General features: G+C 35.7%; 1 protein-coding gene across 3 annotated transcripts in view; it reads right to left on the bottom strand.

The window, feature by feature from the left end:
- Positions 1-12,479, bottom strand: part of LOC102011579 (pancreatic alpha-amylase) — a 48,649-nt gene that overhangs the window by 15,571 nt on the left and 20,599 nt on the right. Inside the window, exon 1 of one of the 3 annotated variants that reach the window (XM_005388812.2) lies at positions 5,667-5,794. The exons of 1 other annotated variant lie outside the window; for it this stretch is intronic. The gene's annotated coding sequence lies outside the window, so the exon portion shown is untranslated. Of the gene's footprint in view, positions 1-3,210; positions 3,236-5,666; positions 5,795-12,479 lie in introns of those variants that run through there. One more of the 3 variants, XM_013516506.1, reaches the window with a different exon arrangement.

The following is a 12,479-nucleotide window of genomic DNA, read 5'->3' as shown; positions in this document are numbered from 1 at the left end:
CACTGTCCCAGCAGAGTCCCAAAGCGATGTTGGACAGGATCTTCAGATGTGGTGACAACCAGGCTGAAGAGTATCAGCCTGGAGGCGGAAAGATGGGACAGCACTGATACAGAAATCAGGCTGGGCTGTTAACAACGAAACAGGCAAGGTTTTTATTGACTTACTGGGGTTGGGACGGGCCTGGTAATATTCCACAGGTCTTGAGAGTAGTGTTTTCGCAAGAAATTTCTTCCTTATGAAAGATACAGTTCAATGTCCATTCAGTTTATTCTGGAAGATACTACGACACCAATATCCTGACTCTTGCAGTGAACCTGGTCCTGCGGTCAATCAGTCCTTATAATAACGTAATATGAAGAGCTGGAGCCTAGGAAGAAATGTGTACCATACTTCTAAAAAGCCCACAGTTGAAAAGGCTAAGAACACTCAAGAAGCAAATTTTTAAACTTCAGAAGGGCTGAATGTGTGATAAAGACGGAGGTAAAGGAGCTGAGGCCAAAGAGGCAGGTCAGATCACGTGGGACCTTGTAGAATATGAACAGAGAGCCACTAATGCTATAAGAAGGGGAGCTGAAACTATGCCATGCTTTAAAAGAAAATCACTCTTGCTTCCAAAAGGAAGTAAGATTACAGGAACATAAGAGTATAAAAAGTAAATCAGTCCAAAGTTTGTTTAGTGATCCAGGAAAGAGGCTTGCTGCAGGAATAAGCAGAATCTAATGGCTGTCATCAAGAAATCAACCAGTAACAAATGCTGGAGGGGCTGCTGGGAAAAAGAAACACTTCTCCACTACTGGTGGAAGCGTAGACAGTGGTACAACCACTGTGGAAATCAGTGAGGAGATTTCAGGAAACTAGGATTAGTGGTCCAATTCAACCCAGCTATTCCCCTTCTGGGTATCTTCCCAGAATTAAAAACATCATACCACTGTGGTATATCCACACCTATGTGTATAGCAACACAGTTTGAAGTAGCTAAATCTTGGAAACAACCCAAGTGAGGAATGGATGAAAAGGATTTTTCTTTTAATACAAAGGAGTACTACTGAGCCATAACAAAGGATAAGTTTGAGACATTTCTAGATAAATGGATGCACCTTGAGACCATACTCTTATGTGAAATAAGGTGGACACACAGATATAAATATCACATTTTCTCCCTGGTGTGCGAAACTAAAAAAGTAAATCAGAACCAAAATGTACAATAAATGATATGAAACAGGAAGAAATTGTTCAAAAGGAAAGAGGAACTAGGGAGAGAGAAGGGGGAAAAGAAGGAAGGGAAAAGGAAAAGAAATGATACGAAAGGATTAAACCGAAATAAAGCTTTGTAAATAGGGAGGGGAAGAGGGATTGAAAGGGAGGGGAGGACTAGGAACAAAAAGAGGGATCAAAATCCATCATGTACAGGTACAAATTCCCTATGATGAATATGATCATTACGTGTATCTAAGTTGTACCAATAAATGTAACTTTAAAAAAAGGGCTTGTTTTAAAGGTGGAGTGACATGATGTTTATAGAAAGATGAGAGCTGAGGAAGAAGGAAAAAAATAATAACAACACCAACGTGTCTCGGTGATGTCATTTATTAAGGTGGGTAGAAATCAGCTCTGCGGAAGGAGAGTGACTGTGTGCCTCTACTGTCACAGGGCTCCCTCTACTATCCCAGGGCTCTTCTTTGACCTTTCTACCAGCTGAGCACATCGACGCTATCCACTGCAAAATAAGAAAGTCCTCATGTTTTTGATGCAGTTTCCTGGGTTCATGGTGTTCCAGTTGATTTTCTTCCCATGATCCTCTTCTGCAATCCTGTGTATGACGCACATGCGGTGGAAGCGACATTTGTAAGAATCCGACCTTTACGTTCCCAGACATAGTTAGTAACTCTCCTACCCTGAAAGCTTACTAGCTTTACAACATTATTAAGACATATTTGATTGATATATATGTAAATATGCTATAAATAATTATTTACATATGGACCATTCTGAATCAAGCTTCTTATAGGCAGACTTTGTATCTGATATTCCTAGAACCTAACTAATGATTAATATGTCTTATATGCTCAGTAAATGGCTATAAACTTAGCAACTAAGTATCATGCACTGCACAGGACATTGGCACAACATGGGTTATGTCTTCATTTTTAAAGGAAATGAAATCCGTGTCAGAAATTGTGCAATACACTCAACTTTAATCTTGAAAAAACTCTGTGAAAAACTAGGGGCCAGAAAAACTGAGGAAATGGTCCAGGGTTATGTAGTAGGTAATAAGAGCAGAGATTGTTAATGAATCTGACTACAAATAACCACTCATTCTCTTGGAATTATAAAATTTTGACATCCCATATGGATGCCACTAGCAAGAATTGGTCCTTCAAAAGATGAAGTGTTACTAGTCAGAAAGAAATGTTCTGTAAGTGTAAAATGTACACTCCAAACTTCAGAATTATTTAAAATGTCAATGCAAAAATATAATGTTAATGTTGCTTATGTGTTGAAATGACATTTGATGAGATATTAGGCTAAATAAAATGTATTATTCATTACTAATAATGTCCTGAATTTAATTTTTGCTTCCTTAAAAGTGGTCATTAAAAATGTTAAATTGCATACATATTTTATGTTATATTCTTTCACTGCTGCTCTAGAGATTCTGTTACATCTGAAAAGGGACACTTTCAAACACAGAAACCAACGGTAATAAAATGAAGGATATGATCAATGTTTAGGAGAGCGACAAAGTGCTTTAGGACTTCACTGACCAAAAGGTCACTTTTGACATATGAGAATGGGGCAGATAACATTGAAGAATAAGGCGGATTTTAATGAAAACAGGTGAGATAAATTTTTTAGTAGAAAACAGAATTATCCAATGCGAAGATGAAGCAAGGAGCCTGGCAGGAAGTTGGTGTAGTGTTTTACGACAATACGCTAGGTATAGAACCAGAGACATCAAGGCACGAAAGGTGCGCTGAGGATGCTCACAGTCAGAGAGCACAAAAGACTCTTTTCTCCAAGTTACATAAAGCTAGTGTGTGTCATGAATGACAAATAGGAGGGAAAAGACAAAGAGGTATTTCATTATCACAGGGAGGTTTCAAAAACAAATGGAAGAGGAAATTTTCCAAGAAATACAGTAACTAATTGGATATGGTTGAGAATTGAAATCAGGACAGGAGAGGACTGATGAAAATCATTTGAACTTACTTGATTCAAGGTTCCAAATGCTAAAATGTGACAGCTCAGAACATGAGCTGACGAAGCCTTCCTTCCTGCCTGGCTCCATTTCCTCCTCCCTTCCCTCTTTCTCCCTCTCTCCCTTTCTCTCTCCCAGTCCTCTGTGTCTCTGTTTTGGTCTCTGCCTGTCTGTCCCATCCCCCATTCTGGCTCTCTCCAGGGTTTATGAACTCCCATTGGCTTTGAAATCTTCTCTCCACATTGCCTAATCAGTTAACTCTGAACTGTTCTTTTAATAACAACTCATTTTCACAGTGCATTTAGGACATTATTAAAATAAATACTGTGAAATAACTTACAGACATTATTTGGAGAGTTTTATTTGCACCTCAAAATAGGTGTAGATATGTAAACATGTAAAGTGTTTCTAATAAGGGTCAGGTATTGTCACACATTTTCTCATTTAATCTTAACTTACACCTCAAACAAGCACTCTGGAGTTATAGGTCCTACAAGAGAGACTGACCTGACAATAACTAAAATATCTTTATATCTTGTGAAGTAAAATATGCAAAACATCCTTGAGATCAAAACCAAAACAAAATATGTAGAGTTGAAATAGTTTTTGTGTCCAATTCCTGGAATAACTATCCTGAAGAAGTTATCCTCAGAGAAACTATCACAGTTATTACAATCAAAGTTCTGTGGTCTTTATCTCCTGCATTGCTTTACATAGAGAAAATTTCCCTTTATTCTAAAACCTTATGGCTTTTACAATGTGCAGAATGAAGTAATTTTGGAATTCTTTCATAAATATGAAATAAGACTAAGGCTCAATGGTAGAACATGTATTTAATTTGTATGTGGCTGGGGGTTCAATCTCCCATATCTTGAATATGAACACACACACACATACACACACACACACACACACACACACAATAACATAGGAATGTGATCATACACTAACATTAAAAGAATATTCCTTAAGTATTATTTATATTTGAAGTTTCAATAAACCATATCCAATATTTATGGCATATAGTGTGATATTTCAATATATGTATATAATTTGTATTAATCAAAATAGAGCATTTAATAAGGCCATCTCTTTGTCCTTACATTATGTTTGGAACTTTCTTGGGTTATTATAAACTAGTCATCCCATATAGAGATAATTATTCTAAGATAATAAAAAGAAATTTAAGCTTAAAAAGGTTGAAATGCTACTTTGATTTGATCATTATATACTATATACATATATCAAATTATACTATACATCATAAATATGTACAATTAAGATAACATATAAAACATAAATTAAAAAATAATACCCAATGTTGATAAGAAAATTCTAACTCAACATTACCCAAAATATTGTCAAAAGTGCTTTTTCTAACCACTTTGAAGATATCAATATGTAATACAACAAGCACTGTTAATTTCCTACCACTTTGTTTGTAACTCCGTACTGTCTGTACTGTTCTTTTGCTGTTTTGTAAAAGGTTGTCTGTCTGTTCATGTTTTCCTCCTTTTTTTTTTTTATTTTATTTTTTTTTGGTTTTTCTCCGGTACCAGGAACTGAACTCACGACCTTGCGCTTGCCAGGCAGGCGCTTTGCCACTGAGCTAAATCAACAGCCCTTCCTCCTTTTATTTTTAAAATAAAAACAAAACAAAACAAAAGTGCTTTTTCCAATCAATATTATACATTGATTTTCTTTAATGTCCACAGTATAAATATTATTTTCTTTAACATCCACAGTATAAATAACATTATAGGGGAAGAACTGTAGTGTAAATCAAGAATTTCTCTCAGTACATCGAATTTTAATGACAAATTGAGTAATTTAGCTTAAACTGCATAAATCACACTAAAACTAGACTAACATAATTTGAAGGAGCTCAATTAACATGTTAAGCAAAAAGTAATCTTCAAGAAACTTGTGTCTCTCTATACCGCTTATCTACCTATATAAATATGAATTACAAAACTTTTTCTCTCCATTGCAAGTGGCCTCACATTTTTTCCAGATACTAGAGATTATTAACATATAAAGGTCAAATTTTCTGTTATCATTTATAGTTATTAGCCTGGAGGCCTCATATTTAAATGCCTTTATAGTAAATATTTTAAAATAAATATCCTTAAAATTTTTAATGGAAATACTTTAATGTCGCATGTATGAATGCTGTTTTATCATTTACATTTATCTACAAGTAAACTTTAATTTTTTCCAGTTTTTAATATTCTAAAAGCACTAGGTAAAAACATCATTGTGTAATGCAATTTGGTCAAATTAGAGACTTGTCTTCCTGAAAAACTCATAATTCTCAATTTTACATTGGATTATGTATGATTTTCTTAAACAGTAAATCTTCATCCAGCCGTTTTCCCCCATCCTCCCCCGTAGTGAAATTAAAAGGAAACTAGATTTTGGATAAGTCACTTTTGAAGGTCGGAGAAAGATAATCAAGTTTGCTTACCAGAACTCTAAAGAGAAGCATTTCAAGCCAAGGTCCCGTCACATTTCCAACATAAATAGCACATTTTGTGCTGATGGACACTGAAACATGAGCTGTCAGCAAAGCTGGATTGTGAAACTCCGGACCGTATCGGATCGTATGACAGAAAGCTCTTGTTTCAAGACAAAAAGGGGGAGGGGAGAAGGTGCTATACAAAATCCAAATCTGATTAAAACTTACCACATTGACTTCTTTCAATCAGCTATCTCCCAAACTCACAGTTCAGTGTTTTTCCATCATAAAGTGACAAAATCTCACATCTACTGTTTTCCTTTCTCTTCTTTGGGAAAAAAATGCTGAATTCAGGATTTTATAAATGTTCTGTAATTTCTTCTTTTAAATATGTACTCCTACAGCCCTGCTCCAATTGTCCATAAGTAATTTGTACAAGCAGTGTAATATGAGCTCCACAATGATCCTAGATCAGACATGATCACCCTTTTTTCTTTAGCAAATCACTATGGTGCCTCCTCTGCTAAATTTGCTGGTCGGCTCTTCTGCTCTTTTTTAGTTACACTGTAGTGCTTCCCTTGTTTGCTTTCTATTTCTGCAATATCCTCTCCCACTTTTAACTAACCATTTGTTGTTACCGAGAGAGGGAAAGAGAGAGACAGACAGACAGACAGACAGAGACAGACAGAAACAGAGAGACAGAAAGAGCAATTTTGCTAAAATAACCTTAAAGATCACATTAGCGTATGACTGGGTCAAATTAGGTAAATAAAATAGTGAGGGTGAGAAGTAAATCAAGGCACAAAATCAAAATTCTCTCTTTTTTTGAGACAGGGTCTCACTAATAACCCACGCTGGCCTCAAACTCATGATCTTCTGATCTCTCAGCCTCCCCAGATCTGGGATTACAAGCATGACCACGAATCTAATTTTAAGTCAAAGTTTTACCATCTAACATTGGAGTCATACACAGAAGAGTAATGTTAATAGATTTCGTTTAGGTCCTCATTTAGAAAATGAGGATGAAGGTATTTTAATAAATATGATCAAATATGAAAACCAGTAATAACATTAAAAATGAAGTAAGTGTTGCTTTGTGATATTTTATGCTTTATCTTTGTTATTCTTTTTTTTTTTTTTTTTTTTTTTTTTTTTTTTTTTTTGGTTTTTCTCCGGTACCAGGAACCGAACTCATGACCTTGCACTTGCCAGGCAGGCGCTTTGCAGCTGAGCTAAATCCCCAGCCCCCCCTTTGTTATTCTCATACACATACACATGCCCTGCAAAATACAATTACAACTATGTCTTTAAAATAAGGAAACAGAGCCATTGAAAAAGTAGATGACACGATACATCCATATAGATTGTTGAAAATGTTGGAGCTAAAGTACTAATCCCAGCAGTTCAACTCCACAAAGGACGCTTACCCGTATTCTCTTTTTGGGGAATGCTATAAAAATCACTTACAATATTATTGGTGAAAATAATTTAGGACATAGAAAGTTTTGTTTAGCTAATAATATATTTTGAAAATTGATGAGTAGAGCTATTCTTAGGTGTTTTGTCTTTCAAATGTTCACTCTAAATGAAATAACTTCTTTGTTACTATTTTTTTCTGGTCTCACACATAGGATATATTGGTTTTTTTCATAAATATTTGGTATTTCTCCCTGCATGTGAAATAATACACAAAAGTCCTATTGAATTTGCTTCAGGAAGAAATGTAAGAAAAAGTAGTATGTTTTACTCAGGAGTCTCCTGAATTAAAGCATGCTTCAAAATAAATTTTTATTACTATTTTAACAAAACTAATAACAATTTCCTTGCTGATCTGAGATAAACATGATAGATAAATTTGGTTCTTTCCAGCCACTGAAAATTTTGACTATTTACATTACTACAGCATAACCTATTCCTCCTGTTTAAAACAACCCTAGGTTTCGCTTTCCGTGCTTTTTCTTCATTAAACTTTGTTTTAATGGGTCTCAAAATTCTGTGAGAGTTTTTATCAAGTTATGTTCATTAAAAATGTTGACTTTAATACAACTGCCACATGATCCACAAAACATTCTCCTCTCCTCCTGAAGGTTTTGGAATGCACTGTTATCATTAACTAGCCTTTTACTATTAAACTTAAATGACTAACTGGGAGAAAGAATTCTGAGACCAATATTCTTCCACTGATTAACAAGGGGCATCAGATGGTAGGGATAATATTCGTTTAGATTTCTGAGCTTTCTGGGCAGACTTGGTGATCTTGCCAGCCCCAGCAGCCTTCTTGTCCATTGCTTTGATGACACCCACAGCTACTGTCTGTCTTACACTGCAAACAGCAAAATGACCAAGAGATGATAGTCAGCAGGGCTCTCAACACACACAGGCTTGCCTGGAACCATACCTGACAGTGTCACCAGATTTCAAGAATTTCAGGCCTTCTTACCAGGCTTACAATTAGTCTTTTCTTTACCAGACTGGCAAGTCAGTCTTTTCTTTCAGCTCAGCAGTGTGAGTGGTGTGACAGTCCAGTACAGGGCACGGCCAGCGCTGGTTTGGCCTGGATGGTTCAGGACAATCATCTGAGCGGTAAAACCAGCTGCTGTCTTTGGTGGGTCATTTTTGCTATCACCAGCAATGTTGCCACAATGAACATCTTTGACAGACACATTTTTGATGTTGAAGCCCACACTGTCCCCAGGAAGAGACTTACTGAATGTGTAGGTCACTTTTGGTAGAGTGGATGGACATTTTAACAGTATTATGTCTTCTACTGCATGAGTGTAAGATATATTTCCATTCACTTGTATGTGTTTTTTTATTTCTCCTAGCAATATTTTATAGCTTTCACTGTTGTGGTGGAATAACTAGTGCTCAATTTATGACACCCAGATGAACTGAGTCAGTGTGGTTCGGGCCATGGAGGGCCCACCTGAGTATTATTACCAACAAGATAAAAGGAGAACTACAGGGGAGGATGGTGTGCTGTTGATTCTCCTGCAGAAGCTTGTCACACTGGCTTTCCTGGCATGAACTCAGCTGTTCTTATCATCTGAGGAGCTCTGGTCCTTGCTGTTGCTGAGGATGGCTGTGGTTCTTTTTAGGAGAGCTGCAGTCCTTACTTTGAGCATTGCTTCCCAGCTCCAGTGCAGATCCCTCAGACTGTTGACACAGATCCTTCATCCCTGTGGTGCAGACTTTCTAGCTTCCACTACTGGTCTTTGGGCTTTCACAGTGCAGATTCTTGGTAGAGACTTGCATGAGATACTATCATGGGCTCTAGGCTTCCAGCTGGACTTGAGGAGGACACTACCATGGGCTCTAGTTCTTCAGCTGGACTCATGCAGGACATTGCCATGGGATCCAGGCCCTCAACTGGATTTGTTGTGTCTCTAGCACATGGACAGCTGTTTTGCACAATCCTGCATAGGACTTTTTGGGTGAATATTAGAAAATAATCCTATAAATTATGTCTTGTATGAAATCATCTATTCCCCTGAGTTTGATCTCCAGTATAAACAAAAAACTACTCCCTTGCATACTCTAACTACAAGTGTACTTTTTTACTATGTTGATGATTTCTACGTATTTTTTCTGTTCAGTTTTATAGAAAATGGAATTGTTCTTTAATTATTTTTACTGTGTTATCATTTGTAGAGTACAGGAGTACAAATGAATTTGGAGTGGTGATATTGTATGCTGAAACTATGCTGAATTCATTTATTAGTTCTAATAAGAATAGGTTTCTGAATCTTTAGGATTTTCTATGTGTACGATCATGTCATTTGTGAACAGAAGTCATTTTAATTCGTCCTTCTTCAGTGTGAATGGATTTTCTGTTTTCTGATTGTTCTGCCTAGAACTTCCAGTATAATGTTAAATAGTAATGGTTTGAGCGGGCATCTTTGTTTTCTTTCTGATCTTACAGGAAAATTTTCCAATCTTTACAACTGAATATGATATTAACAATGAGTTTTTTTATATATAACATCTACTATACTGAAGAATTTTCCTTGAATTCCTAGTTTAATGAGTGTTTCTTACAAAATTATTTCAAGTATTTTTCTGCATTAAAATCATATAGCTTTTGTTCTATACTGTGTTATTGTGATATATCATATTTATTCATTTGTGTGCATTGAATTATCCTGAATTTGAATATAAATCTTATCTGCCATAATGTGTGATCCTCTTAATGTGACTGTTAATTTGGTTTGTTAGTATTTTCTTTAAGATATGCCATCACAATTTATCAGATATAATGCAGCATGGATTTATAATGCTGGTTTCAATTTTGTAGCCTAATTTACTGCTGTTTGATTTTGTATACCCCTCAAAATAGGAAATTTACTAGCAGATCGTTTACTGGGTGCATTTGAAAAGAAACAGACATACTTGGGGGGATGATTGTGTTAAACTGATACCTATACTCAAGCTTAATACAAAGGTAGTATCTCTTGATTGTTGGAACCTGTGAATCTGTTGCTCTACATGACAAAGAGGATTGAGATTGCAGATGGAATTAAGGTTGTTACCTAGCTGATAAAAAATTCATCAGAGATATAATGGTCTTTACTTATCTTGTATAATATTCTGGTTTTGATATCAGGGTAATGTTGGCCTCATAGAATAAGTTTAGGAGTGTTCCCTCTTGTTCAGTTCTTTGCAAGTATTTGAAAAATTGGTATTAATTCTCCTTTAAGTGTTCAGTAGAATTCTCCAGTGAATATGCCTGGTCTTGGTTTTGTTGTTGCTGAGAGATATTTGTTACAGCTTCAGTATTCTCAATAGTTATGGATCCATTCAGACTTTATATTTCTTCATGATTTAGTATTGATAGGTTATAGCTCTCTAGGATCCATTTATTTTAGGTCATCCAATTTGTCTGCAAGTAATTCTAGTAGCTTCATAATTCTTTTTATTTATGTGGTATCAGTTGGAATGTCTTCTCTTTCAGTTATAAATTTAGACATTTATATATCTGGGCTCTTTGTTGATTTTATAAAAAACAGGTCTTGACATTATTGGCTTTTTGTGTTGTTTTTCTCGTTAATTTGATATCTTTCATATCTTTTGATGTAGATGTTCACAGCATATGTGTGTGTGTGTGTGTGTGTGTATGTGTGCACGCGCAAATGTATATTGCCCAGGTTGGATTCAAACTTGCAATCCTCTCAAGCAGCTTGGATTACAAGTATATGTCACTATGGTTGGCAGGTGTTTACTGCTATCAACTTCTCTTTTAGAATTGCTTTTGTTGCATCTTACAGTTTTTGGTACATTGCATTTTTAGTGTACGTGCTGTTGAAGTGAGCACAAGTACATTGTATTTTTGCTTTTCTGTATCTCCAGATATTTTCTAACTTCTTGGACTATTTGTTTGATTCACTGATTAACAATATGTTGTTTAATTTCTACATATTTGTGGATTTTCCTTTCAATGTTGAGTTTTGCTTACATTGTATTATGGTCACAAAATATAAGTTTGCAAACTTTCAATCTTCTTAAATTTGTTAAGACTTACTTCATGACATAACATGTGGTCTATCTTGGGAAATATTCCAGTGTTGCATGAGAAAAATATTCTGTTGTTGGGTGGAGTATTTTGTATGCTCCTGTGAGGCCTGGTTCATCTAGAGTGCTGTTCAAGCTCTCGGTGTTCTTACTGATATTCTGTCTGGTTGTTTTACTCACTGCAGAGAGTGTAGTATTAAAATCTCTTACTATTGGATCACTCTCTTTCCCACTAGTTTTGTCAGTGTCTGCTTAATTTATTTAGGTGCTCAGATGTTAACTGCATATATAATTATCTTTCTAGCAATACATCCTTTTATTGTTATATAACACCCCTCCCATTGGACTTTTGTAACAATTTTTGTCTTAAAATCCTTTTGTCCAATATAAGTACAGCCATTCTTGCTGTGTTTAGGTTTCAACATGAAATCTATTTTTCTGTCCTTTACTAGACGTAAAGTCAGGGGCTTATAGGCACCATTTCTTGTATTTGTATACATTCATCCTATATCATTTAATGGGTGTGCTTCATCCATTACATTTAAAATAATTACATATAGGATTTACTATGTCAGTTATCGTCTGTCTTGTAGAATTTCTGTCCCTCTTTTCCTTAGTGTCTCCTTTTGTATTTCAATGATTTTTAGTAATAAATTTTGATCTTGTCATTGATCATTTTGTATATTCTATACATAGTTTCTTTGTAGCTATCATTGAAACATAAAATGTATTAAAAGTAAAAAAATCTGTTTCAAATTGTTAAGAATCTAACTTCAACTGTATATATTAACTCTACTCTTTTATATTTCTGCCTATTTTGTGTTATGACAAATTACCCTTTTTTCTATTACATATCTATAAACATAGGTTTCTCATGTTTTGTGCTTCTTTTAAAAAATGTTATGGCAGTATTTGAATAATTTATTCACATTGTAATACAGCAGAATTCTATTTGTATAGATGTTTATCTTTACCAGGTGTGCTGGATTGAGAACTGGCGGTCAACTTATAACCCCCAGCTGAACTGAGTAAGCATAGGTGCCCGGTGTAGGAGGCCCACCTGGGGATTGTTGCCAGCAGCATAAGAGGCAGAACTGGGAGGTGAGAAAAGGCAGTTGGGAGCTGGTAGAAGCTGTGGGAAGCCTGTTGGAAGTAGAGAGAAGCTGTAAGAAGCTGTTGGTTCTTTCTGAGGAGCTTGTCATGCTGGCTTTCCTGATGAACTGGGCTGTTTTCATCCTCCGAGCTCAAGACCTTGCTGTCACTGAGAATGGCTTCGGTTCACTTTGGGGGAGCTCTGATCCTCACTCTGAGCAT

This window comes from Chinchilla lanigera, unplaced genomic scaffold (genome assembly GCF_000276665.1).
Source record: "Chinchilla lanigera isolate Chin_1 unplaced genomic scaffold, ChiLan1.0 scaffold00034, whole genome shotgun sequence".
Lineage (NCBI taxonomy): Eukaryota > Metazoa > Chordata > Mammalia > Rodentia > Chinchillidae > Chinchilla > Chinchilla lanigera.
The sequence above is the reverse complement of the archived record's forward strand: the minus strand, read 5'-3'. Positions and strand labels throughout refer to the sequence as shown.